The sequence below is a fragment of the Nematostella vectensis genome, chromosome 1 (assembly GCF_932526225.1).
Source record: "Nematostella vectensis chromosome 1, jaNemVect1.1, whole genome shotgun sequence".
NCBI lineage: Eukaryota > Metazoa > Cnidaria > Anthozoa > Actiniaria > Edwardsiidae > Nematostella > Nematostella vectensis.
The window spans coordinates 1,113,996-1,134,894 of NC_064034.1; the positions used below are offsets into that span (position 1 = coordinate 1,113,996).

The 20,899-nt window shown below is 43.6% G+C and overlaps 61 non-coding genes across 61 annotated transcripts; all 61 read right to left on the reverse strand.

Annotated features, from left to right (window-relative positions):
- Positions 1 to 47: 47 nt before the first annotated feature.
- Positions 48 to 119, reverse strand: Trnap-ugg. Its single transcript has one exon. It is a non-coding gene; the product is annotated as a tRNA-Pro (tRNA).
- Positions 120 to 616: 497 nt separating this feature from the next.
- On the reverse strand, positions 617 to 688 carry Trnap-ugg. The gene has a single exon. It is a non-coding gene; the product is annotated as a tRNA-Pro (tRNA).
- Positions 689 to 906: 218 nt separating this feature from the next.
- Trnap-ugg lies at positions 907 to 978 on the reverse strand. Its single transcript has one exon. It is a non-coding gene; the product is annotated as a tRNA-Pro (tRNA).
- A 66-nt stretch (positions 979 to 1,044) lies between these two features.
- On the reverse strand, positions 1,045 to 1,116 carry Trnap-ugg. Its single transcript has one exon. It is a non-coding gene; the product is annotated as a tRNA-Pro (tRNA).
- Positions 1,117 to 1,620: 504 nt separating this feature from the next.
- On the reverse strand, positions 1,621 to 1,692 carry Trnap-ugg. The gene has a single exon. It is a non-coding gene; the product is annotated as a tRNA-Pro (tRNA).
- A 210-nt stretch (positions 1,693 to 1,902) lies between these two features.
- Positions 1,903 to 1,974, reverse strand: Trnap-ugg. Its single transcript has one exon. It is a non-coding gene; the product is annotated as a tRNA-Pro (tRNA).
- A 218-nt stretch (positions 1,975 to 2,192) lies between these two features.
- On the reverse strand, positions 2,193 to 2,264 carry Trnap-cgg. The gene has a single exon. It is a non-coding gene; the product is annotated as a tRNA-Pro (tRNA).
- Positions 2,265 to 2,330: 66 nt separating this feature from the next.
- Positions 2,331 to 2,402, reverse strand: Trnap-ugg. Its single transcript has one exon. It is a non-coding gene; the product is annotated as a tRNA-Pro (tRNA).
- A 504-nt stretch (positions 2,403 to 2,906) lies between these two features.
- On the reverse strand, positions 2,907 to 2,978 carry Trnap-ugg. Its single transcript has one exon. It is a non-coding gene; the product is annotated as a tRNA-Pro (tRNA).
- Positions 2,979 to 3,188: 210 nt separating this feature from the next.
- Trnap-cgg lies at positions 3,189 to 3,260 on the reverse strand. The gene has a single exon. It is a non-coding gene; the product is annotated as a tRNA-Pro (tRNA).
- A 218-nt stretch (positions 3,261 to 3,478) lies between these two features.
- Trnap-ugg lies at positions 3,479 to 3,550 on the reverse strand. The gene has a single exon. It is a non-coding gene; the product is annotated as a tRNA-Pro (tRNA).
- A 504-nt stretch (positions 3,551 to 4,054) lies between these two features.
- Positions 4,055 to 4,126, reverse strand: Trnap-cgg. Its single transcript has one exon. It is a non-coding gene; the product is annotated as a tRNA-Pro (tRNA).
- A 66-nt stretch (positions 4,127 to 4,192) lies between these two features.
- On the reverse strand, positions 4,193 to 4,264 carry Trnap-ugg. Its single transcript has one exon. It is a non-coding gene; the product is annotated as a tRNA-Pro (tRNA).
- Positions 4,265 to 4,482: 218 nt separating this feature from the next.
- Trnap-ugg lies at positions 4,483 to 4,554 on the reverse strand. The gene has a single exon. It is a non-coding gene; the product is annotated as a tRNA-Pro (tRNA).
- A 66-nt stretch (positions 4,555 to 4,620) lies between these two features.
- On the reverse strand, positions 4,621 to 4,692 carry Trnap-ugg. The gene has a single exon. It is a non-coding gene; the product is annotated as a tRNA-Pro (tRNA).
- Positions 4,693 to 5,196: 504 nt separating this feature from the next.
- On the reverse strand, positions 5,197 to 5,268 carry Trnap-ugg. The gene has a single exon. It is a non-coding gene; the product is annotated as a tRNA-Pro (tRNA).
- A 500-nt stretch (positions 5,269 to 5,768) lies between these two features.
- On the reverse strand, positions 5,769 to 5,840 carry Trnap-cgg. The gene has a single exon. It is a non-coding gene; the product is annotated as a tRNA-Pro (tRNA).
- A 642-nt stretch (positions 5,841 to 6,482) lies between these two features.
- On the reverse strand, positions 6,483 to 6,554 carry Trnap-cgg. Its single transcript has one exon. It is a non-coding gene; the product is annotated as a tRNA-Pro (tRNA).
- Positions 6,555 to 6,764: 210 nt separating this feature from the next.
- Trnap-ugg lies at positions 6,765 to 6,836 on the reverse strand. Its single transcript has one exon. It is a non-coding gene; the product is annotated as a tRNA-Pro (tRNA).
- A 218-nt stretch (positions 6,837 to 7,054) lies between these two features.
- Positions 7,055 to 7,126, reverse strand: Trnap-cgg. The gene has a single exon. It is a non-coding gene; the product is annotated as a tRNA-Pro (tRNA).
- Positions 7,127 to 7,768: 642 nt separating this feature from the next.
- Positions 7,769 to 7,840, reverse strand: Trnap-ugg. The gene has a single exon. It is a non-coding gene; the product is annotated as a tRNA-Pro (tRNA).
- A 210-nt stretch (positions 7,841 to 8,050) lies between these two features.
- Trnap-ugg lies at positions 8,051 to 8,122 on the reverse strand. Its single transcript has one exon. It is a non-coding gene; the product is annotated as a tRNA-Pro (tRNA).
- Positions 8,123 to 8,340: 218 nt separating this feature from the next.
- Trnap-ugg lies at positions 8,341 to 8,412 on the reverse strand. The gene has a single exon. It is a non-coding gene; the product is annotated as a tRNA-Pro (tRNA).
- Positions 8,413 to 8,626: 214 nt separating this feature from the next.
- On the reverse strand, positions 8,627 to 8,698 carry Trnap-ugg. Its single transcript has one exon. It is a non-coding gene; the product is annotated as a tRNA-Pro (tRNA).
- Positions 8,699 to 8,770: 72 nt separating this feature from the next.
- Positions 8,771 to 8,842, reverse strand: Trnap-cgg. The gene has a single exon. It is a non-coding gene; the product is annotated as a tRNA-Pro (tRNA).
- Positions 8,843 to 8,909: 67 nt separating this feature from the next.
- Positions 8,910 to 8,981, reverse strand: Trnap-ugg. Its single transcript has one exon. It is a non-coding gene; the product is annotated as a tRNA-Pro (tRNA).
- A 497-nt stretch (positions 8,982 to 9,478) lies between these two features.
- Trnap-ugg lies at positions 9,479 to 9,550 on the reverse strand. The gene has a single exon. It is a non-coding gene; the product is annotated as a tRNA-Pro (tRNA).
- A 217-nt stretch (positions 9,551 to 9,767) lies between these two features.
- Positions 9,768 to 9,839, reverse strand: Trnap-cgg. Its single transcript has one exon. It is a non-coding gene; the product is annotated as a tRNA-Pro (tRNA).
- Positions 9,840 to 10,481: 642 nt separating this feature from the next.
- On the reverse strand, positions 10,482 to 10,553 carry Trnap-ugg. Its single transcript has one exon. It is a non-coding gene; the product is annotated as a tRNA-Pro (tRNA).
- A 210-nt stretch (positions 10,554 to 10,763) lies between these two features.
- Positions 10,764 to 10,835, reverse strand: Trnap-ugg. Its single transcript has one exon. It is a non-coding gene; the product is annotated as a tRNA-Pro (tRNA).
- Positions 10,836 to 11,053: 218 nt separating this feature from the next.
- Positions 11,054 to 11,125, reverse strand: Trnap-ugg. Its single transcript has one exon. It is a non-coding gene; the product is annotated as a tRNA-Pro (tRNA).
- Positions 11,126 to 11,339: 214 nt separating this feature from the next.
- Positions 11,340 to 11,411, reverse strand: Trnap-ugg. Its single transcript has one exon. It is a non-coding gene; the product is annotated as a tRNA-Pro (tRNA).
- Positions 11,412 to 11,483: 72 nt separating this feature from the next.
- Positions 11,484 to 11,555, reverse strand: Trnap-cgg. Its single transcript has one exon. It is a non-coding gene; the product is annotated as a tRNA-Pro (tRNA).
- A 67-nt stretch (positions 11,556 to 11,622) lies between these two features.
- Positions 11,623 to 11,694, reverse strand: Trnap-ugg. The gene has a single exon. It is a non-coding gene; the product is annotated as a tRNA-Pro (tRNA).
- A 497-nt stretch (positions 11,695 to 12,191) lies between these two features.
- Trnap-ugg lies at positions 12,192 to 12,263 on the reverse strand. The gene has a single exon. It is a non-coding gene; the product is annotated as a tRNA-Pro (tRNA).
- Positions 12,264 to 12,480: 217 nt separating this feature from the next.
- Positions 12,481 to 12,552, reverse strand: Trnap-cgg. Its single transcript has one exon. It is a non-coding gene; the product is annotated as a tRNA-Pro (tRNA).
- A 66-nt stretch (positions 12,553 to 12,618) lies between these two features.
- On the reverse strand, positions 12,619 to 12,690 carry Trnap-ugg. Its single transcript has one exon. It is a non-coding gene; the product is annotated as a tRNA-Pro (tRNA).
- Positions 12,691 to 13,194: 504 nt separating this feature from the next.
- Positions 13,195 to 13,266, reverse strand: Trnap-ugg. The gene has a single exon. It is a non-coding gene; the product is annotated as a tRNA-Pro (tRNA).
- A 210-nt stretch (positions 13,267 to 13,476) lies between these two features.
- On the reverse strand, positions 13,477 to 13,548 carry Trnap-ugg. The gene has a single exon. It is a non-coding gene; the product is annotated as a tRNA-Pro (tRNA).
- Positions 13,549 to 13,766: 218 nt separating this feature from the next.
- Trnap-ugg lies at positions 13,767 to 13,838 on the reverse strand. Its single transcript has one exon. It is a non-coding gene; the product is annotated as a tRNA-Pro (tRNA).
- Positions 13,839 to 14,052: 214 nt separating this feature from the next.
- On the reverse strand, positions 14,053 to 14,124 carry Trnap-ugg. The gene has a single exon. It is a non-coding gene; the product is annotated as a tRNA-Pro (tRNA).
- Positions 14,125 to 14,196: 72 nt separating this feature from the next.
- Trnap-cgg lies at positions 14,197 to 14,268 on the reverse strand. The gene has a single exon. It is a non-coding gene; the product is annotated as a tRNA-Pro (tRNA).
- A 67-nt stretch (positions 14,269 to 14,335) lies between these two features.
- Trnap-ugg lies at positions 14,336 to 14,407 on the reverse strand. The gene has a single exon. It is a non-coding gene; the product is annotated as a tRNA-Pro (tRNA).
- A 497-nt stretch (positions 14,408 to 14,904) lies between these two features.
- Positions 14,905 to 14,976, reverse strand: Trnap-ugg. Its single transcript has one exon. It is a non-coding gene; the product is annotated as a tRNA-Pro (tRNA).
- Positions 14,977 to 15,193: 217 nt separating this feature from the next.
- Trnap-cgg lies at positions 15,194 to 15,265 on the reverse strand. The gene has a single exon. It is a non-coding gene; the product is annotated as a tRNA-Pro (tRNA).
- Positions 15,266 to 15,331: 66 nt separating this feature from the next.
- Positions 15,332 to 15,403, reverse strand: Trnap-ugg. The gene has a single exon. It is a non-coding gene; the product is annotated as a tRNA-Pro (tRNA).
- A 504-nt stretch (positions 15,404 to 15,907) lies between these two features.
- Positions 15,908 to 15,979, reverse strand: Trnap-ugg. The gene has a single exon. It is a non-coding gene; the product is annotated as a tRNA-Pro (tRNA).
- Positions 15,980 to 16,189: 210 nt separating this feature from the next.
- Trnap-ugg lies at positions 16,190 to 16,261 on the reverse strand. The gene has a single exon. It is a non-coding gene; the product is annotated as a tRNA-Pro (tRNA).
- A 504-nt stretch (positions 16,262 to 16,765) lies between these two features.
- Trnap-ugg lies at positions 16,766 to 16,837 on the reverse strand. Its single transcript has one exon. It is a non-coding gene; the product is annotated as a tRNA-Pro (tRNA).
- A 72-nt stretch (positions 16,838 to 16,909) lies between these two features.
- On the reverse strand, positions 16,910 to 16,981 carry Trnap-cgg. The gene has a single exon. It is a non-coding gene; the product is annotated as a tRNA-Pro (tRNA).
- A 67-nt stretch (positions 16,982 to 17,048) lies between these two features.
- On the reverse strand, positions 17,049 to 17,120 carry Trnap-cgg. Its single transcript has one exon. It is a non-coding gene; the product is annotated as a tRNA-Pro (tRNA).
- A 497-nt stretch (positions 17,121 to 17,617) lies between these two features.
- Trnap-ugg lies at positions 17,618 to 17,689 on the reverse strand. Its single transcript has one exon. It is a non-coding gene; the product is annotated as a tRNA-Pro (tRNA).
- Positions 17,690 to 18,052: 363 nt separating this feature from the next.
- Trnap-ugg lies at positions 18,053 to 18,124 on the reverse strand. Its single transcript has one exon. It is a non-coding gene; the product is annotated as a tRNA-Pro (tRNA).
- A 645-nt stretch (positions 18,125 to 18,769) lies between these two features.
- Positions 18,770 to 18,842, reverse strand: Trnap-ugg. Its single transcript has one exon. It is a non-coding gene; the product is annotated as a tRNA-Pro (tRNA).
- Positions 18,843 to 18,915: 73 nt separating this feature from the next.
- On the reverse strand, positions 18,916 to 18,987 carry Trnap-ugg. The gene has a single exon. It is a non-coding gene; the product is annotated as a tRNA-Pro (tRNA).
- Positions 18,988 to 19,205: 218 nt separating this feature from the next.
- On the reverse strand, positions 19,206 to 19,277 carry Trnap-ugg. The gene has a single exon. It is a non-coding gene; the product is annotated as a tRNA-Pro (tRNA).
- A 218-nt stretch (positions 19,278 to 19,495) lies between these two features.
- Positions 19,496 to 19,567, reverse strand: Trnap-cgg. The gene has a single exon. It is a non-coding gene; the product is annotated as a tRNA-Pro (tRNA).
- Positions 19,568 to 20,067: 500 nt separating this feature from the next.
- On the reverse strand, positions 20,068 to 20,139 carry Trnap-ugg. The gene has a single exon. It is a non-coding gene; the product is annotated as a tRNA-Pro (tRNA).
- A 72-nt stretch (positions 20,140 to 20,211) lies between these two features.
- Positions 20,212 to 20,284, reverse strand: Trnap-ugg. The gene has a single exon. It is a non-coding gene; the product is annotated as a tRNA-Pro (tRNA).
- A 73-nt stretch (positions 20,285 to 20,357) lies between these two features.
- Trnap-ugg lies at positions 20,358 to 20,429 on the reverse strand. The gene has a single exon. It is a non-coding gene; the product is annotated as a tRNA-Pro (tRNA).
- Positions 20,430 to 20,647: 218 nt separating this feature from the next.
- Positions 20,648 to 20,719, reverse strand: Trnap-ugg. Its single transcript has one exon. It is a non-coding gene; the product is annotated as a tRNA-Pro (tRNA).
- Between the last annotated feature and the right edge of the window lie 180 nt (positions 20,720 to 20,899).

Here is a 20,899-nt window from a genome sequence, read left to right on the forward strand (position 1 = left end):
AAACATTGTACATTAGTTCAGTAACTGAAACAAAAACACAAAAGAAAGGGCTCAGACGGGAATCGAACCCGTGGCCTCTCGCACCCGAAGCGAGAATCATACCACTAGACCACTGAGCCTTGGATAGGCACTGTTCAAAAAACATTGCACATTAGTTCAGTAACTGAAACAAAAACACAAAAGAAAGGGCTCAGACAGGAATCTAACTAGTGGCCTCTCGCACCCAAAGCCAGAATAATACCACTTGACCACTGATCTATGAATAGATACTCCGTCCAAAAAAGATTGGACATTAGTTTAGTAACTGAAACAAAAACTCAAAAGAAAGGGCTCAGACTGGAATCTGCTCCATGGCCTCTCGCACCCAAAGAGAGAATCATACAACTAGACCGCTGAGCCTTGTATAGATACTGTCCAAAAAATCAGATATGTGGACATTGGTTCAGTAACTGAAACAAAAACACAAAAAAAGTTCTCAGACGGGAATCGAACCCGTGGCCTCTCGCACCCAAAGAGAGAATCATACCACTAGACCACTGAGCCTTGTATAGATACTGTCCAAAAAATCAGATATGTGGACATTGGTTCAGTAACTGAAACAAAAACACAAAACAAAGGGCTCAGACGGGAATCGAACCCGTGGCCTATCGCACCCAAAGCGAGAATCATACCACAAGACCACTGAGCCTTGTATAGATACTGACCAAAAAATCAGATATTTGGACATTGGTTCAGAAACTGAAACAAAAACACAAAAGAAAGCCCTCAGACAGGAGTCGAACCCGTGGCCTCTCGCACCCAAAGCTAGAATCATACCACTAGACAGCTGAAGCTAGGATAGCTACTTTCCAAAAATTCAGATATTTGGACGTTGGTTTAGCAGCTGGAACAAAAACACAAAAGAAAGGGCTCAGACGGGAATCGAACCCGTGGCCTCTCGCACCCAAAGCGAGAATCATACCACTAGACCACTGAGCCTTGGATAGATACTGTCCAAAAACATTGTACATTAGTTCAGTAACTGAAACAAAAACACAAAACAAAGGGCTCAGACGGGAATCGAACCCGTGGCCTTTCGCACCCAAAGTGAGAACCATACCACTAGACCACTGAGCCTTGGATATATACTGAACAAACAATCAGATATTTGGACATTGGTTCAGAAACTGAAATAAAAACACAAAAGAAAGCCCTCAGACAGGAAACGAACCCGTGGCCTCTCGCACCCAAAGCTAGAATCATACCACTAGACAGCTTAGGCTAGGATAGCTACTGTCCAAAAATTCAGATATTTAGACGTTGGTTTAGCAGCTGGAACAAAAACACAAAAGAAAGGGCTCAGACGGAAATCGAACTCGTGGCCTCTCGCACCCAAAGCCAGAATCATACCACTAGACCACTGAGCCTTGAATAGATACTCCGTCCAAAAAAGATTGGACATTAGTTTAGTAACTGAAACAAAAACACAAAAGAAAGGGCTCAGACTGGAATCTGCTACATGGCCTCTCGTACCCAAAGAGAGAATCATACAACTAGACCGCTGAGCCTTGTATAGATACTGTCCAAAAAATCAGATATGTGGACATTGGTTCAGTAACTGAAACAAAAACACAAAATAAAGGGCTCAGACGGGAATCGAACCCGTGGCCTCTCGCACCCAAAGCAAGAATCATACCACTAGACCACTGAGCCTTGGATATATACTGACCAAAAAATCAGATATTTGGACATTGGTTCCGAAATGGTAATAAAAACACAAAACAAAGGGCTCGGACGGGAATCGAACCCGTGGCCTCTCGCACCCAAAGCGAGAATCATACCACTGAGCCTTGGATAGATACTGACCAAAAAATCAGATATTTGTACATTGGTTCAGTAACTGAAACAAAAACACAAAACAAAGGGCTCAGACGGGAATCGAACCCGTGGCCTCTCGCACCCAAAGCTAGAATCATACCACTAGACCACTGAGCCTTGTATAGATACTGACCAAAAAATCAGATATTTGGACATTGGTTCAGACACTGAAACAAAAACACAAAAAAAAGCCCTCAGACAGGAGTCGAACCCGTGGCCTCTCGCACCCAAAGCTAGAATCATACTACTAGACAGCTGAAGCTAGGATAGCTACTTTCCAAAAATTCAGATATTTGGACGTTGGTTTAGCAGCTGGAACAAAAACACAAAAGAAAGGGCTCAGACGGGAATCGAACCCGTGGCCTCTCGCACCCGAAGCGAGAATCATACCACTAGACCACTGAGCCTTGGATAGATACTGTCCAAAAACATTGTACATTAGTTCAGTAACTGAAACAAAAACACAAAACAAAGGGCTCAGACGGGAATCGAACCCGTGGCCTTTCGCACCCAAAGCGAGAACCATACCACTAGACCACTGAGCCTTGGATATATACTGAACAAACAATCAGATATTAGGACATTGGTTCAGAAACTGAAATAAAAACACAAAAGAAAGCCCTCAGACAGGAAACGAACCCGTGGCCTCTCGCACCCAAAGCTAGAATCATACCACTAGACAGCTTAGGCTAGGATAGCTACTGTCCAAAAATTCAGATATTTAGACGTTGGTTTAGCAGCTGGAACAAAAACACAAAAGAAAGGGCTCAGACGGAAATCGAACTCGTGGCCTCTCGCACCCAAAGCCAGAATCATACCACTAGACCACTGAGCCTTGAATAGATACTCCGTCCAAAAAAGATTGGACATTAGTTTAGTAACTGAAACAAAAACACAAAAGAAAGGGCTCAGACTGGAATCTGCTCCATGGCCTCTCGTACCCAAAGAGAGAATCATACAACTAGACCGCTGAGCCTTGTATAGATACTGTCCAAAAAATCAGATATGTGGACATTGGTTCAGTAACTGAAACAAAAACACAAAATAAAGGGCTCAGACGGGAATCGAACCCGTGGCCTCTCGCACCCAAAGCGAGAATCATACCACTAGACCACTGAGCCTTGGATATATACTGACCAAAAAATCAGATATTTGGACATTGGTTCAGAAATGGTAATAAAAACACAAAACAAAGGGCTCGGACGGGAATCGAACCTGTGGCCTCTCGCACCCAAAGCGAGAATCATACCACTGAGCCTTGGATAGATACTGACCAAAAAATCAGATATTTGTACATTGGTTCAGTAACTGAAACAAAAAGACAAAACATAGGGCTCAGACAGGAATCGAACCCGTGGCCTCTAGCACCCAAAGCGAGAATCATACCACTAGACCACTGAGCCTTGTATAGATACTGACCAAAAAATCAGATATTTGGACATTGGTTCAGAAACTGAAACAAAAACACAAAAGAAAGCCCTCAGACAGGAGTCGAACCCGTGGCCTCTCGCACCCAAAGCTAGAATCATACCACTAGACAGCTGAAGCTAGGATAGCTACTTTCCAAAAATTCAGATATTTGGACGTTAGTTTAGCAGCTGGAACAAAAACACAAAAGAAAGGGCTCAGACGGGAATCGAACTCGTGGCCTCTCGCACCCAAAGCCAGAATCATACCACTAGACCACTGAGCCTTGAAAAGATACTCCGTCCAAAAAAGATTGGACATTAGTTTAGTAACTAAAACAAAAACACAAAAGAAAGGGCTCAGACGGGAATCTGCTCCATGGCCTCACGCACCCAAAGAGAGAATCATACAACTAGACCGCTGAACCTTGTATAGATACTGTCCAAAAAATCAGATATGTGGACATTGGTTCAGTAACTGAAACAAAAACACAAAACAAAGGGCTCAGACGGGAATCAAATCCGTGGCTTCTCGCACCCAAAGCGAGAATCATACCACTACACCACTGAGCCTTGGATATATACTGACCAAAAATTCAGATATTTGGACGTTGGTTTAGCAGCTGGAACGAAAAAAAAAAAGAAAGGGCTCAGACGGGAATCGAACCCGTGGCCTCTCGCACCCAAAGCTAGAATCATACCACTAGACAGCTGAAGCTAGGATAGCTACTTTCCAAAAATTCAGATATTTGGACGTTGGTTTAGCAGCTGGAACAAAAACACAAAAGAAAGGGCTCAGACGGGAATCGAACCCGTGGCCTCTCGCACCCGAAGCGAGAATCATACCACTAGACCACTGAGCCTTGGATAGATACTGTCCAAAAACATTGTACATTAGTTCAGTAACTGAAACAAAAACACAAAACAAAGGGCTCAGACGGGAATCGAACCCGTGGCCTCTCGCACCCAAAGCGAGAATCATACCACTAGAACACTGAGCCTTGTATAGATACTGACCAAAAAATCAGATATTTGGACATTGGTTCAGAAACTGAAACAAAAACACAAAAGAAAGCCCTCAGACAGGAGTCGAACCCGTGGCCTCTAGCACCCAAAGCTAGAATCATACCACTAGACAGCTGAAGCTAGGATAGCTACTTTCCAAAAATTCAGATATTTGGACGTTGGTTTAGCAGCTGGAACAAAAACACAAAAGAAAGGGCTCAGACGGGAATCGAACCCGTGGCCTCTCGCACCCGAAGCGAGAATCATACCACTAGACCACTGAGCCTTGGATAGATACTGTCCAAAAACATTGTACATTAGTTCAGTAACTGAAACAAAAACACAAAACAAAGGGCTCAGACGGGAATCGAACCCGTGGCCTTTCGCACCCAAAGCGAGAACCATACCACTAGACCACTGAGCCTTGGATATATACTGAACAAACAATCAGATATTTGGACATTGGTTCAGAAACTGAAATAAAAACACAAAAGAAAGCCCTCAGACAGGAAACGAACCCGTGGCCTCTCGCACCCAAAGCTAGAATCATACCACTAGACAGCTTAGGCTAGGATAGCTACTGTCCAAAAATTCAGATATTTAGACGTTGGTTTAGCAGCTGGAACAAAAACACAAAAGAAAGGGCTCAGACGGAAATCGAACTCGTGGCCTCTCGCACCCAAAGCTAGAATCATACCACTAGACCACTGAGCCTTGAATAGATACTCCGTCCAAAAAAGATTGGACATTAGTTTAGTAACTGAAACAAAAACACAAAAGAAAGGGCTCAGACTGGAATCTGCTCCATGGCCTCTCGTACCCAAAGAGAGAATCATACAACTAGACCGCTGAGCCTTGTATAGATACTGTCCAAAAAATCAGATATGTGGACATTGGTTCAGTAACTGAAACAAAAACACAAAATAAAGGGCTCAGACGGGAATCGAACCCGTGGCCTCTCGCACCCAAAGCGAGAATCATACCACTAGACCACTGAGCCTTGGATATATACTGACCAAAAAATCAGATATTTGGACATTGGTTCCGAAATGGAAATAAAAACACAAAACAAAGGGCTCGGACGGGAATCGAACCCGTGGCCTCTCGCACCCAAAGCGAGAATCATACCACTGAGCATTGGATAGATACTGACCAAAAAATCAGATATTTGTACATTGGTTCAGTAACTGAAACAAAAACACAAAACAAAGGGCTCAGACGGGAATCTAACCCGTGGCCTCTCGCACCCAAAGGTAGAATCATACCACTAGACCACTGAGCCTTGTATAGATACTGACCAAAAAATCAGATATTTGGACATTGGTTCAGAAACTGAAACAAAAACACAAAAGAAAGCCCTCAGACAGGAGTCGAACCCGTGGCCTCTCGCACCCAAAGCTAGAATCATACCACTAGACAGCTGAAGCTAGGATAGCTACTTTCCAAAAATTCAGATATTTGGACGTTGGTTTAGCAGCTGGAACAAAAACACAAAAGAAAGGGCTCAGACGGGAATCGAAGCCGTGGCCTCTCGCACCCGAAGCGAGAATCATACCACTAGACCACTGAGCCTTGGATAGATACTGTCCAATAACATTGTACATTAGTTCAGTAACTGAAACAAAAACACAAAACAAAGGGCTCAGACGGGAATCGAACCCGTGACCTTTCGCACCCAAAGCGAGAACCATACCACTAGACCACTTAGACTTGGATATATACTGAACAAACAATCAGATATTTGGACATTGGTTCAGAAACTGAAATAAAAACACAAAAGAAAGCCCTCAGACAGGAAACGAACCCGTGGCCTCTCGCACCCAAAGCTAGAATCATACCACTAGACAGCTTAGGCTAGGATAGCTACTGTCCAAAAATTCAGATATTTAGACGTTGGTTTAGCAGCTGGAACAAAAACACAAAAGAAAGGGCTCAGACGGAAATCGAACTCGTGGCCTCTCGCACCCAAAGCCAGAATCATACCACTAGACCACTGAGCCTTGAATAGATACTCCGTCCAAAAAAGATTGGACATTAGTTTAGTAACTGAAACAAAAACACAAAAGAAAGGGCTAAGACTGGAATCTGCTCCATGGCCTCTCGTACCCAAAGAGAGAATCATACAACTAGACCGCTGAGCCTTGTATAGATACTGTCCAAAAAATCAGATATGTGGACATTGGTTCAGTAACTGAAACAAAAACACAAAATAAAGGGCTCAGATGGGAATCGAACCCGTGGCCTCTCGCACCCAAAGCGAGAATCATACCACTAGACCACTGAGCCTTGGATATATACTGACCAAAAAATCAGATATTTGGACATTGGTTCCGAAATGGTAATAAAAACACAAAACAAAGGGCTCGGACGGGAATCGAACCCGTGGCCTCTCGCACCCAAAGCCAGAATCATACCACTGAGCCTTGGATAGATACTGACCAAAAAATCAGATATTTGTACATTGGTTCAGTAACTGAAACAAAAACACAAAACAAAGGGCTCAGACGGGAATCGAACCCGTGGCCTCTCGCACCCAAAGCTAGAATCATACCACTAGACCACTGAGCCTTGTATAGATACTGACCAAAAAATCAGATATTTGGACATTGGTTCAGAAACTGAAACAAAAACACAAAAGAAAGCCCTCAGACAGGAGTCGAACACGTGGCCTCTCGCACCCAAAGCTAGAATCATACCACTAGACAGCTGAAGCTAGGATAGCTACTTTCCAAAAATTCAGATATTTGGACGTTGGTTTAGCAGCTGGAACAAAAACACAAAAGAAAGGGCTCAGACGGGAATCGAACCCGTGGCCTCTCGCACCCGAAGCGAGAATCATACCACTAGACCACTGAGCCTTGGATAGATACTGTCCAAAAACATTGTACATTAGTTCAGTAACTGAAACAAAAACACAAAACAAAGGGCTCAGACGGGAATCGAACCCGTGGACTTTCGCACCCAAAGCGAGAACCATACCACTAGACCAGTGAGCCTTGGATATATACTGAACAAACAATCAGATATTTGGACATTGGTTCAGAAACTGAAATAAAAACACAAAAGAAAGCCCTCAGACAGGAAACGAACCCGTGGCCTCTCGCACCCAAAGCTAGAATCATACCACTAGACAGCTTAGGCTAGGATAGCTACTGTCCAAAAATTCAGATATTTAGACGTTGGTTTAGCAGCTGGAACAAAAACACAAAAGAAAGGGCTCAGACGGAAATCGAACTCGTGGCCTCTCGCACCCAAAGCCAGAATCATACCACTAGACCACTGAGCCTTGAATAGATACTCCGTCCAAAAAAGATTGGACATTAGTTTAGTAACTGAAACAAAAACACAAAAGAAAGGGCTCAGACTGGAATCTGCTCCATGGCCTCTCGTACCCAAAGAGAGAATCATACAACTAGACCGCTGAGCCTTGTATAGATACTGTCCAAAAAATCAGATATGTGGACATTGGTTCAGTAACTGAAACAAAAACACAAAAAAAAGGGCTCAGACGGGAATCGAACCCGTGGCCTCTCGCACCCAAAGCGAGAATCATACCACTAGACCACTGAGCCTTGGATATATACTGACCAAAAAATCAGATATTTGGACATTGGTTTAGAAATGGTAATAAAAACATAAAACAAAGGGCTCGGACGGGAATCGAACCCGTGGCCTCTCGCATCCAAAGCGAGAATCATACCACTGAGCCTTGGATAGATACTGACCAAAAAATCAGATATTTGTACATTGGTTCAGTAACTGAAACAAAAACACAAAACAAAGGGCTCAGACAGGAATCGAACCCGTGGCCTCTAGCACCCAAAGCGAGAATCATACCACTAGACCACTGAGCCTTGTATAGATACTGACCAAAAAATCAGATATTTGGACATTGGTTCAGAAACTGAAGCAAAAACACAAAAGAAAGCCCTCAGACAGGAGTCGAACCCGTGGCCTCTCGCACCCAAAGCTAGAATCATACCACTAGACAGCTGAAGCTAGGATAGCTACTTTCCAAAAATTCAGATATTTGGACGTTAGTTTAGCAGCTGGAACAAAAACACAAAAGAAAGGGCTCAGACGGGAATCGAACTCGTGGCCTCTCGCACCCAAAGCCAGAATCATACCACTAGACCACTGAGCCTTGAAAAGATACTCCGTCCAAAAAAGATTGGACATTAGTTTAGTAACTAAAACAAAAACACAAAAGAAAGGGCTCAGACTGGAATCTGCTCCATGGCCTCACGCACCCAAAGAGAGAATCATACAACTAGACCGCTGAACCTTGTATAGATACTGTCCAAAAAATCAGATATGTGGACATTGGTTCAGTAACTGAAACAAAAACACAAAACAAAGGGCTCAGACGGGAATCAAACCCGTGGCCTCTCGCACCCAAAGCGAGAATCATACCACTACACCACTGAGCCTTGGATATAAACTGACCAAAAATTCAGATATTTGGACGTTGGTTTAGCAGCTTGAACAAAAAAAAAAAGAAAGGGCTCAGACGGGAATCGAACCCGTGGCCTCTCGCACCCGAAGCAAGAATCATACCACTAGACCACTGAGCCTTGGATAGGCACTGTTTAAAAAACATTGTACATTAGTTCAGTAACTGAAACAAAAACACAAAAGAAAGGGCTCAGACGGGAATCGAACCCGTGGCCTCTAGCACCCGAAGCGAGAATCATACCACTAGACCACTGAGCCTTGGATAGGCACTGTTCAAAAAACATTGCACATTAGTTCAGTAACTGAACCAAAAACACAAAAGAAAGGGCTCAGACAGGAATCTAACTAGTGGCCTCTCGCACCCAAAGCCAGAATCATACCACTTGACCACTGAGCTATGAATAGATACTCCGTCCAAAAAAGATTGGACATTAGTTTAGTAACTGAAACAAAAACTCAAAAGAAAGGGCTCAGACTGGAATCTGCTCCATGGCCTCTCGCACCCAAAGAGAGAATCATACAACTAGACCGCTGAACCTTGTATAGATACTGTCCAAAAAATCAGATATGTGGACATTGGTTCAGTAACTGAAACAAAAACACACAAAAAGTTCTCAGACGGGAATCGAACCCGTGGCCTCTCGCACCCAAAGAGAGAATCATACCACTAGACCACTGAGCCTTGTATAGATACTGTCCAAAAAATCAGATATGTGGACATTGGTTCAGTAACTAAAACAAAAACACAAAACAAAGGGCTCAGACGGGAATCGAACCCGTGGCCTCTCGCACCCAAAGCGAGAATCATACCACTAGACCACTGAGACTTGGATATATACTGACCAAAAAATCAGATTTTTGGACATTGGTTCAGAAACTGAAACAAAAACACAACAGAAAGCCCTCAGACAGGAGTCGAACACGTGGCCTTCGCACCCAAGGCTAGAATCATACCACTAGACAGCTGAAGCTAGGATAGCTACTTTCCAAAAATTCAGATATTTGGACGTTGGTTTAGCAGCTGGAACAAAAACACAAAAGAAAGGGCTCAGACGGGAATCGAACCCGTGGCCTCTCGCACCCGAAGCGAGAATCATACCACTAGACCACTGAGCCTTGGATAGATACTGTCCAAAAACATTGTACATTTGTTCAGTAACTGAAACAAAAACACAAAACAAAGGGCTCAGACGGGAATCGAACCCGTGGACTTTCGCACCCAAAGCGAGAACCATACCACTAGACCAGTGAGCCTTGGATATATACTGAACAAACAATCAGATATTTGGACATTGGTTCAGAAACTGAAATAAAAACACAAAAGAAAGCCCTCAGACAGGAAACGAACCCGTGGCCTCTCGCACCCAAAGCTAGAATCATACCACTAGACAGCTTAGGCTAGGATAGCTACTGTCCAAAAATTCAGATATTTAGACGTTGGTTTAGCAGCTGGAACAAAAACACAAAAGAAAGGGCTCAGACGGAAATCGAACTCGTGGCCTCTCGCACCCAAAGCCAGAATCATACCACTAGACCACTGAGCCTTGAATAGATACTCCGTCCAAAAAAGATTGGACATTAGTTTAGTAACTGAAACAAAAACACAAAAGAAAGGGCTCAGACTGGAATCTGCTCCATGGCCTCTCGTACCCAAAGAGAAAATCATACAACTAGACCGCTGAGCCTTGTATAGATACTGTCCAAAAAATCAGATATGTGGACATTGGTTCAGTAACTGAAACAAAAACACAAAAAAAAGGGCTCAGACGGGAATCGAACCCGTGGCCTCTCGCACCCAAAGCGAGAATCATACCACTAGACCACTGAGCCTTGGATATATACTGACCAAAAAATCAGATATTTGGACATTGGTTTAGAAATGGTAATAAAAACACAAAACAAAGGGCTCGGACGGGAATCGAACCCGTGGCCTCTCGCATCCAAAGCGAGAATCATACCACTGAGCCTTGGATAGATACTGACCAAAAAATCAGATATTTGTACATTGGTTCAGTAACTGAAACAAAAACACAAAACAAAGGGCTCAGACAGGAATCGAACCCGTGGCCTCTAGCACCCAAAGCGAGAATCATACCACTAGACCACTGAGCCTTGTATAGATACTGACCAAAAAATCAGATATTTGGACATTGGTTCAGAAACTGAAACAAAAACACAAAAGAAAGCCCTCAGACAGGAGTCGAACCCGTGGCCTCTCGCACCCAAAGCTAGAATCATACCACTAGACAGCTGAAGCTAGGATAGCTACTTTCCAAAAATTCAGATATTTGGACGTTAGTTTAGCAGCTGGAACAAAAACACAAAAGAAAGGGCTCAGACGGGAATCGAACTCGTGGCCTCTCGCACCCAAAGCCAGAATCATACCACTAGACCACTGAGCCTTGAAAAGATACTCCGTCCAAAAAAGATTGGACATTAGTTTAGTAACTAAAACAAAAACACAAAAGAAAGGGCTCAGACTGGAATCTGCTCCATGGCCTCACGCACCCAAAGAGAGAATCATACAACTAGACCGCTGAACCTTGTATAGATACTGTCCAAAAAATCAGATATGTGGACATTGGTTCAGTAACTGAAACAAAAACACAAAACAAAGGGCTCAGACGGGAATCAAACCCGTGGCCTCTCGCACCCAAAGCGAGAATCATACCACTACACCACTGAGCCTTGGATATAAACTGACCAAAAATTCAGATATTTGGACGTTGGTTTAGCAGCTGGAACAAAAAAAAAAAGAAAGGGCTCAGACGGGAATCGAACCCGTGGCCTCTCGCACCCGAAGCAAGAATCATACCACTAGACCACTGAGCCTTGGATAGGCACTGTCCAAAAAACATTGTACATTAGTTCAGTAACTGAAACAAAAACACAAAAGAAAGGGCTCAGACGGGAATCGAACCCGTGGCCTCTAGCACCCAAAGCGAGAATCATACCACTAGACCACTGAGCCTTGGATAGGCACTGTTCAAAAAACATTGCACATTAGTTCAGTAACTGAACCAAAAACACAAAAGAAAGGGCTCAGACAGGAATCTAACTAGTGGCCTCTCGCACCCAAAGCCAGAATCATACCACTTGACCACTGAGCTATGAATAGATACTCCGTCCAAAAAAGATTGGACATTAGTTTAGTAACTGAAACAAAAACTCAAAAGAAAGGGCTCAGACTGGAATCTGCTCCATGGCCTCTCGCACCCAAAGAGAGAATCATACAACTAGACCGCTGAACCTTGTATAGATACTGTCCAAAAAATCAGATATGTGGACATTGGTTCAGTAACTGAAACAAAAACACACAAAAAGTTCTCAGACGGGAATCGAACCCGTGGCCTCTCGCACCCAAAGAGAGAATCATACCACTAGACCACTGAGCCTTGTATAGATACTGTCCAAAAAATCAGATATGTGGACATTGGTTCAGTAACTGAAACAAAAACACAAAACAAAGGGCTCAGACGGGAATCGAACCCGTGGCCTCTCGCACCCAAAGCGAGAATCATACCACTAGACCACTGAGACTTGGATATATACTGACCAAAAAATCAGATTTTTGGACTTTGGTTCAGAAACTGAAACAAAAACACAACAGAAAGCCCTCAGACAGGAGTCGAACACGTGGCCTTCGCACCCAAAGCTAGAATCATACCACTAGACAGCTGAAGCTAGGATAGCTACTTTCCAAAAATTCAGATATTTGGACGTTGGTTTAGCAGCTGGAACAAAAACACAAAAGAAAGGGCTCAGACGGGAATCGAACCCGTGGCCTCTCGCACCCGAAGCGAGAATCATACCACTAGACCACTGAGCCTTGGATAGATACTGTCCAAAAACATTGTACATTAGTTCAGTAACTGAAACAAAAACACAAAACAAAGGGCTCAGACGGGAATCGAACCCGTGGACTTTCGCACCCAAAGCGAGAACCATACCACTAGACCACTGAGCCTTGGATATATACTGAACAAACAATCAGATATTTGGACATTGGTTCAGAAACTGAAATAAAAACACAAAAGAAAGCCCTCAGACAGGAAACGAACCCGTGGCCTCTCGCACCCAAAGCTAGAATCATACCACTAGACAGCTTAGGCTAGGATAGCTACTGTCCAAAAATTCAGATATTTAGACGTTGGTTTAGCAGCTGGAACAAAAACACAAAAGAAAGGGCTCAGACGGAAATCGAACTCGTGGCCTCTCGCACCCAAAGCCAGAATCATACCACTAGACCACTGAGCCTTGAATAGATACTCCGTCCAAAAAAGATTGGACATTAGTTTAGTAACTGAAACAAAAACACAAAAGAAAGGGCTCAGACTGGAATCTGCTCCATGGCCTCTCGTACCCAAAGAGAGAATCATACAACTAGACCGCTGAGCCTTGTATAGATACTGTCCAAAAAATCAGATATGTGGACATTGGTTCAGTAACTGAAACAAAAACACAAAAAAAAGGGCTCAGACGGGAATCGAACCCGTGGCCTCTCGCACCCAAAGCGAGAATCATACCACTAGACCACTGAGCCTTGGATATATACTGACCAAAAAATCAGATATTTGGACATTGGTTTAGAAATGGTAATAAAAACACAAAACAAAGGGCTCGGACGGGAATCGAACCCGTGGCCTCTCGCATCCAAAGCGAGAATCATACCACTGAGCCTTGGATAGATACTGACCAAAAAATCAGATATTTGTACATTGGTTCAGTAACTGAAACAAAAACACAAAACAAAGGGCTCAGACAGGAATCGAACCCGTGGCCTCTAGCACCCAAAGCGAGAATCATACCACTAGACCACTGAGCCTTGTATAGATACTGACCAAAAAATCAGATATTTGGACATTGGTTCAGAAACTGAAACAAAAACACAAAAGAAAGCCCTCAGACAGGAGTCGAACCCGTGGCCTCTCGCACCCAAAGCTAGAATCATACCACTAGACAGCTGAAGCTAGGATAGCTACTTTCCAAAAATTCAGATATTTGGACGTTAGTTTAGCAGCTGGAACAAAAACACAAAAGAAAGGGCTCAGACGGGAATCGAACTCGTGGCCTCTCGCACCCAAAGCCAGAATCATACCACTAGACCACTGAGCCTTGAAAAGATACTCCGTCCAAAAAAGATTGGACATTAGTTTAGTAACTAAAACAAAAACACAAAAGAAAGGGCTCAGACTGGAATCTGCTCCATGGCCTCACGCACCCAAAGAGAGAATCATACAACTAGACCGCTGAACCTTGTATAGATACTGTCCAAAAAATCAGATATGTGGACATTGGTTCAGTAACTGAAACAAAAACACAAAACAAAGGGCTCAGACGGGAATCAAACCCGTGGCCTCTCGCACCCAAAGCGAGAATCATACCACTACACCACTGAGCCTTGGATATAAACTGACCAAAAATTCAGATATTTGGACGTTGGTTTAGCAGCTGGAACAAAAAAAAAAAGAAAGGGCTCAGACGGGAATCGAACCCGTGGCCTCTCGCACCCGAAGCAAGAATCATACCACTAGACCACTGAGCCTTGGATAGGCACTGTCCAAAAAACATTGTACATTAGTTCAGTAACTGAAACAAAAACACAAAAGAAAGGGCTCAGACGGGAATCGAACCCGTGGCCTCTAGCACCCAAAGCGAGAATCATACCACTAGACCACTGAGCCTTGGATAGGCACTGTTCAAAAAACATTGCACATTAGTTCAGTAACTGAACCAAAAACACAAAAGAAAGGGCTCAGACAGGAATCTAACTAGTGGCCTCTCGCACCCAAAGCCAGAATCATACCACTTGACCACTGAGCTATGAATAGATACTCCGTCCAAAAAAGATTGGACATTAGTTTAGTAACTGAAACAAAAACTCAAAAGAAAGGGCTCAGACTGGAATCTGCTCCATGGCCTCTCGCACCCAAAGAGAGAATCATACAACTAGACCGCTGAACCTTGTATAGATACTGTCCAAAAAATCAGATATGTGGACATTGGTTCAGTAACTGAAACAAAAACACACAAAAAGTTCTCAGACGGGAATCGAACCCGTGGCCTCTCGCACCCAAAGAGAGAATCATACCACTAGACCACTGAGCCTTGTATAGATACTGTCCAAAAAATCAGATATGTGGACATTGGTTCAGTAACTGAAACAAAAACACAAAACAAAGGGCTCAGACGGGAATCGAACCCGTGGCCTCTCGCACCCAAAGCGAGAATCATACCACTAGACCACTGAGACTTGGATATATACTGACCAAAAAATCAGATTTTTGGACATTGGTTCAGAAACTGAAACAAAAACACAACAGAAAGCCCTCAGACAGGAGTCGAACACGTGGCCTTCGCACCCAAAGCTAGAATCATACCACTAGACAGCTGAAGCTAGGATAGCTACTTTCCAAAAATTCAGATATTTGGACGTTGGTTTAGCAGCTGGAACAAAAACACAAAAGAAAGGGCTCAGACGGGAATCGAACCCGTGGCCTCTCGCACCCGAAGCGAGAATCATACCACTAGACCACTGAGCCTTGGATAGATACTGTCCAAAAACATTGTACATTAGTTCAGTAACTGAAACAAAAACACAAAACAAAGGGCTCAGACGGGAATCGAACCCGTGGACTTTCGCACCCAAAGCGAGAACCATACCACTAGACCACTGAGCCTTGGATATATACTGAACAAACAATCAGATATTTGGACATTGGTTCAGAAACTGAAATAAAAACACAAAAGAAAGCCCTCAGACAGGAAACGAACCCGTGGCCTCTCGCACCCAAAGCTAGAATCATACCACTAGACAGCTTAGGCTAGGATAGCTACTGTCCAAAAATTCAGATATTTAGACGTTGGTTTAGCAGCTGGAACAAAAACACAAAAGAAAGGGCTCAAACGGAAATCGAACTCGTGGCCTCTCGCACCCAAAGCCAGAATCATACCACTAGACCACTGAGCCTTGAATAGATACTCCGTCCAAAAAAGATTGGACATTAGTTTAGTAACTGAAACAAAAACACAAAAGAAAGGGCTCAGACTGGAATCTGCTCCATGGCCTCTCGTACCCAAAGAGAGAATCATACAACTAGACCGCTGAGCCTTGTATAGATACTGTCCAAAAAATCAGATATGTGGACATTGGTTCAGTAACTGAAACAAAAACACAAAAAAAAGGGCTCAGACGGGAATCGAACCCGTGGCCTCTCGCACCCAAAGCGAGAATCATACCACTAGACCACTGAGCCTTGGATATATACTGACCAAAAAATCAGATATTTGGACATTGGTTTAGAAATGGTAATAAAAACACAAAACAAAGGGCTCGGACGGGAATCGAACCCGTGGCCTCTCGCATCCAAAGCGAGAATCATACCACTGAGCCTTGGATAGATACTGACCAAAAAATCAGATATTTGTACATTGGTTCAGTAACTGAAACAAAAACACAAAACAAAGGGCTCAGACAGGAATCGAACCCGTGGCCTCTAGCACCCAAAGCGAGAATCATACCACTAGACCACTGAGCCTTGTATAGATACTGACCAAAAAATCAGATATTTGGACATTGGTTCAGAAACTGAAACAAAAACACAAAAGAAAGCCCTCAGACAGGAGTCGAACCCGTGGCCTCTCGCACCCATAGCTAGAATCATACCACTAGACAGCTGAAGCTAGGATAGCTACTTTCCAAAAATTCAGATATTTGGACGTTAGTTTAGCAGCTGGAACAAAAACACAAAAGAAAGGGCTCAGACGGGAATCGAACTTGTGGCCTCTCGCACCCAAAGCCAGAATCATACCACTAGACCACTGAGCCTTGAAAAGATATTCCGTCCAAAAAAGATTGGACATTAGTTTAGTAACTAAAACAAAAACACAAAAGAAAGGGCTCAGACTGGAATCTGCTCCATGGCCTCACGCACCCAAAGAGAGAATCATACAACTAGACCGCTGAACCTTGTATAGATACTGTCCAAAAAATCAGATATGTGGACATTGGTTCAGTAACTGAAACAAAAACACAAAACAAAGGGCTCAGACGGGAATCAAACCCGTGGCCTCTCGCACCCAAAGCGAGAATCATACCACTACACCACTGAGCCTTGGATATAAACTGACCAAAAATTCAGATATTTGGACGTTGGTTTAGCAGCTGGAACGAAAAAAAAAAGAAAGGGCTCAGACGGGAATCGAACCCGTGGCCTCTCGCACCCGAAGCAAGAATCATACCACTAGACCACTGAGCCTTGGATAGGCACTGTCCAAAAAACATTGTACATTAGTTCAGTAACTGAAACAAAAACACAAAAGAAAGGGCTCAGACGGGAATCGAACCCGTGGCCTCTAGCACCCGAAGCGAGAATCATACCACTAGACCACTGAGCCTTGGATAGGCACTGTTCAAAAAACATTGCAAATTAGTTCAGTAACTGAACCAAAAACACAAAAGAAAGGGCTCAGACAGGAATCTAACTAGTGGCCTCTCGCACCCAAAGCCAGAATCATACCACTTGACCACTGAGCTATGAATAGATACTCCGTCCAAAAAAGATTGGACATTAGTTTAGTAACTGAAACAAAAACTCAAAAGAAAGGGCTCAGGCTGGAATCTGCTCCATGGCCTCTCGCACCCAAAGAGAGAATCATACAACTAGACCGCTGAACCTTGTATAGATACTGTCCAAAAAATCAGATATGTGGACATTGGTTCAGTAACTGAAACAAAAACACACAAAAAGTTCTCAGACGGGAATCGAACCCGTGGCCTCTCGCACCCAAAGAGAGAATCATACCACTAGACCACTGAGCCTTGTATAGATACTGTCCAAAAAATCAGATATGTGGACATTGGTTCAGTAACTGAAACAAAAACACAAAACAAAGGGCTCAGACGGGAATCGAACCCGTGGCCTCTCGCACCCAAAGCGAGAATCATACCACTAGACCACTGAGACTTGGATATATACTGACCAAAAAATCAGATTTTTGGACATTGGTTCAGAAACTGAAACAAAAACACAACAGAAAGCCCTCAGACAGGAATCGAACCCGTGGCCTCTCGCACCCAAAGCTAGAATCATACCACTCGACAGCTGAAGCTAGGATACCTACTGTCCAAAAATTCAGATATTTGGACGTTGGTTTAGCAACTGGAACAAAAACATAAAAGAAAGGGCTCAGACGGGAATCGAACCCGTGGCCTCTCGCACCCAAAGCTAGAATCATACCACTAGAGAGCTGAAGGTAGGATAGCTACTTTCCAAAAATTCAGATATTTGGACGTTGGTTTAGCAGCTGGAACAAAAACACAAAAGAAAGGGCTCAGACGGGAATCGAACTCGTGGCCTCTTGCGCCCAAAGCCAGAATCATACCACTAGACCACTGAGCCTTGAAAAGATACTCCGTCCAAAAAAGATTGTACATTAGTTCAGTAACTGAAACAAAAACACAAAAGAAAGGGCTCAGACGGGAATCGAACTCGTGGCCTCTCGCACCCAAAGCCAGAATCATACCAATAGACCACTGAGGCTTGAATAGATACTGTACAAAAAATCAGATATGTGGACATTGGTTCAGTAACTGAAACAAAAACACAAAAGTAAGGGCTCAGACGGGAATCGAACTAGTGGCCTCTCGCGCCCAAAGCCAGAATCATACCACTAGACCACTGAGCCTTGAAAAGATACACCGTCCAAAAAAGATTGGACATTAGATTAGTAACTGAAACAAAAACACAAAAGAAAGGGCTCAGACTGGAATCTGCTCCATGGCCTCTCGCACCCAAAGCTAAAATCATACCACTATACCGCTGAGCTTTGTATAGATACTGTCCAAAAAATCAGATATGTGGACATTGGTTCAGTAACTGAAACAAAAACACACAACAAAGGGCTCAGACGGGAATCTAACCCGTGGCCTCTAGCACCCAAAGCGAGAACCATACCACTACACCACTGAGCCTTGGATAGATACTGACCAAAAAATCATATATTTGTACATTGGTTCAGTAACTGAAACAAAAACACAAAACAAAGGGCTCAGACGGGAATCGAACCCGTGGCCTCTAGCACCCAAAGCGAAAAATCATACCACTAGACCACTGAGCCTTGTATAGATACTGTACAAAAAATCAGATATGTGGACATTGGTTCAGTAACTGAAACAAAAACACAAAACAAAGGGCTCAGACGGGAATCAAACCCGTGGCCTCTCGCACCCAAAGCGAGAATCATACCACTAGACCACTGAGCCTTGGATATATACTGACCAAAAAATCAGATATTTGGACATTGGTTCAGAAACTGAAACAAAAACACAAAAGAAAGCCCTCAGACAGGAATCGAACACATGGCCTCTCGCACCCAAAGCGAGAATCATACCACTAGACCACTGAGCCTTGTATAGATACTGTCCAAAAAATCAGATATGTGGACATTGGTTCAGTAACTGAAACAAAAACACAAAACAAAGGGCTCAGACGGGAATCGAACCCGTGGCCTCTCGCACCCAAAGCGAGAATCATACCACTAGACCACTGAGACTTGGACATATACTGACCAAAAAATCAGATTTTTGGACATTGGTTCAGAAACTGAAACAAAAACACAACAGAAAGCCCTCAGACAGGAATCGAACCCGTGGCCTCTCGCACCCAAAACTAGAATCATACCACTAGACAGCTGAAGCTAGGATACCTACTGTCCAAAAATTCTGATATTTGGACGTTGGTTTAGCAACTGGAACAAAAACACAAAAGAAAGGGCTCAGACGGGAATCGAACCAGTGGCCTCTCGCACCCGAAGCGAGAATCATACCACTAGACCACTGAGGCTTGAATAGATACTGTACAAAAAATCAGATATGTGGACATTGGTTCAGTAACTGAAACAAAAACACAAAAGAAAGGGCTCAGACGGGAATCGAACTAGTGGCCTCTCGCGCCCAAAGCCAGAATCATACCACTAGACCACTGAGCCTTGAAAAGATACTCCGTCCAAAAAAGATTGGACATTAGTTCAGTAACTGAAACAAAAACACAAAAGAAAGGGCTCAGACGGGAATCGAACTCGTGGCCTCTCGCACCCAAAGACAGAATCATACCACTAGACCACTGAGCCTTGAAAAGATACACCGTCCAAAAAAGATTGGACATTAGTTTAGTAACTGAAACAAAAACACAAAAGAAAGGGCTCAGACTGGAATCTGCTCCATGGCCTCTCGCACCCAAAGAGAGAATCATACAACTATACCGCTGAGCTTTGTATAGATACTGTCCAAAAAATCAGATATGTGGACATTGGTTCAGTAACTAAAACAAAAACACACAACAAAGGGCTCAGACGGGAATCGAACCCGTGGCCTCTCGCACCCAAAGCGAGAATCATACCACTACACCACTGAGCCTTGGATAGATACTGACCAAAAAATCATATATTTGTACATTGGTTCAGTAACTGAAATAAAAACACAAAACAAAGCGCTCAGACGGGAATCGAACCCGTGGCCTCTCGCATCCAAAGCGAGAATCATACCACCAGACCACTGAGCCTTGTATAGATACTGTACAAAAAATCAGATATGTGGACATTGGTTCAGTAACTGAAACAAAAACACAAAACAAAGGGCTCAGACGGGAATCGAACCCGTGGCCTCTCGCACCCAAAGCTAGAATCATACCATTAGACCACTGAGCCTTGGATATATACTGACCAAAAAATCAGATATTTGGACATTGGTTCAGAAACTGAAACAAAAACACAAAAGAAAGCCCTCAGACAGGAATCGAACACATGGCCTCTCGCACCCAAAGCTAGAATCATACCAATAGACCACTGAGCCTTGTATAGATACTGTACAAAAAATCAGATATGTGGACATTGGTTCAGTAACTGAAACAAAAACACAAAACAAAGGGCTCAGACGGGAATCGAACCCGTGGCCTCTCGCACCCAAAGCGAGAATCATACCACTAGACCACTGAGCCTTGGATATATACTGACCAAAAAATCAGATATTTGGACATTGGTTCAGAAACTGAAACAAAAACACAACAGAAAGCCCTCAGACAGGAATCTAACCCGTGGCCTCTCGCACCCAAAGCTAGAATCATACCACTAGACAGCTGAGGCTTGGATACCTACTGTCCAAAAATTCAGATATTTGG